Below are 1,960 nucleotides of genomic sequence, written 5' to 3' on the forward strand. Positions count from 1 at the left end.
GGCATCTCAGAACTGCCTGGGTCTGTGTAACTCCGAGGCCAACAACTCCACCCCCACCCCCTGAGCTGGGACTCCGCTGGCCTGCGCTCTGGGCCACACGTCCACTCACAACGCTGTGTCGCCTCCCCTCTCGGCCTCCTTCCCATCCTGACATGGCACGTCGGCCTGTGTCACCCACCTCCCTCCTGGACTCCTCCACCCACTGACCATGCCAAGGGCCTCCCTCCCGCCGCCCTAAGGCCCCTGTCCCAGCCCCTCGGAGCATCGGGCAGCAGTTACAGGATCTGAACCCGCCCTGTCCCCGGACGGGGCCCCAGGCCCTCCTAGCCTGTGACCTCACTCCTGGCCCTGGGGCCTCACCTCCCGGCCTCTGAGTCCCCGTCTGCTAAGTGGGCTGAGCCAGTGGGTCCCTGGGGCTCCTCCGTCCCCGTGGACCCTCTGGAGGTGACGCTCCCTACAGACGGTGGCAAAGCTGCCCCAAGCAGCACAAAGGGTTTTGCCCTTTCTCTGACCCCTCCCTCCCAGCTTACCCAGCCTCCGGCCTCTCTCTCCCTGGTCCCAGGGACTTGGTGTGTGTGTGTGTGTGTGTGTGTGTGTGTGTGTGTGTGTGTGAAGGCCTCACAGCTAATCCTCATTATAACCTCTGTAAAGCTTTTCCACCATGAAAGTGTCCGACGTACCAGACGACAGGTCTGGGAGGACCCACGGCCGCTGGAAACCGGGAGGACTGGGCTTGGATCAGGCTGGGGTAGGACTGGGGTAGGACTGGGGTAGGACTGGGGTAGGACTGGGGTAGGACTAGGGTTGGGCTGGGGTAGGACTGAGGCCAGGATGTGGGCTGGAGTTGTGCTGGGTCAGGCTGGGTGACAAGAAGAAACTTGCTTTATGGAGCATGACTACTGTTTAAACACAGAGCGCACCCAGGCATTGCTGGCACAATCAAAAAGAAGTAAAAGAAAATACAAACTTTAAAAACCAAGATTCAAAACTGAAATGATGAAAAGGCAAAAGTGTCCATAGCAACAAGCAGGCTCCCTCCCTGTGGGCCTCACCCCACCCCGAGCCACCACACACCCCCCTGGTTGGGAGCCCAGCTCCCGGCCGTCGCTTCACCCTGGGCCAATGGTCCCTGCTGAGCCTCAGTCCCCCCTCGGGGCCCAGGGTTCCCTGCGAGGCTCCCTCTGGGGATGGGGGCAGCCCTCTGAGGCGGAGGAGAGGCCGCCCGCCTCCCTGCCTCGCGGAGGCCTGCTCCGCTCCCTCCCCAGCTCACGGTCCTGCACACCAGTGGACAAGCTCCACTCCCTTGGAGACGCTGAGGGAGGAGCTGACGCCTGTCTCCTGCCCTGGGGGCCCCACTCTGCCCCACAGACACAGGGCCCTCAGCCCACATCCTGGCGGCGGCACAGCCTTGGTCCAGGGCCTGCTGTGCGGCTGCTTCTCGCTCGCAGCCGCCTCTGCCACCCCCTCCCTGCCCGTGGCCCTCGTGGACCGGCCTGGAGAGGCCCAGCCCGCCCTCCTGCAGCCCACCCTGGAGCACGTGGCTGGCGCCAGGCAGCTGCCCAGGTGCCCACATGCCTCCACAGGCCGGCGGGAGCGGCTGGCCGCCCAGAGCAGCCCAGGGCACCTGCCAGGCCACCCCAGCACCCAGCAGTGTCCACCGCTGGCAGCCCGCGGGCCTCAGTTTCCCTCTCTGGCAGGTGTGCCTAGGGGACGGGTAGGTCACCAGGCCCATGTCCAGGCTCCTGCGCACCTGCGCCCTGGAGTGGGGCTCGGGACCAGGTTCTAAGCCGCTTGGGGTCTTACCTGGCTTTGGGCAAAACCTCCCCGGTCTGGCTTGGGGTCTCCTGCCCTAGAAACGGTGCTCAAGCGGATTGGGGGCACCCTCCCCCTGCCCGGCTGGCTCATGGCAGGAGTGGGCGGAAGAGGGGTGTCCCGCCCCCTCCCGACCCGCCCCCCCCCT

General features: G+C 65.5%; 1 protein-coding gene across 1 annotated transcript in view; it reads right to left on the bottom strand.

The window, feature by feature from the left end:
• The window catches only part of TSPO (translocator protein), an 8,662-nt gene extending 6,736 nt beyond the window's left edge, over positions 1-1,926 (bottom strand). Inside the window, exon 1 of the mRNA XM_006108005.3 lies at positions 1,804-1,926. The gene's annotated coding sequence lies outside the window, so the exon portion shown is untranslated. The remainder of the gene's footprint in view (positions 1-1,803) is intronic.
• Between the last annotated feature and the right edge of the window lie 34 nt (positions 1,927-1,960).

Source organism: Myotis lucifugus, unplaced genomic scaffold, assembly GCF_000147115.1.
Source record: "Myotis lucifugus unplaced genomic scaffold, Myoluc2.0 scaffold_1654, whole genome shotgun sequence".
Lineage (NCBI taxonomy): Eukaryota > Metazoa > Chordata > Mammalia > Chiroptera > Vespertilionidae > Myotis > Myotis lucifugus.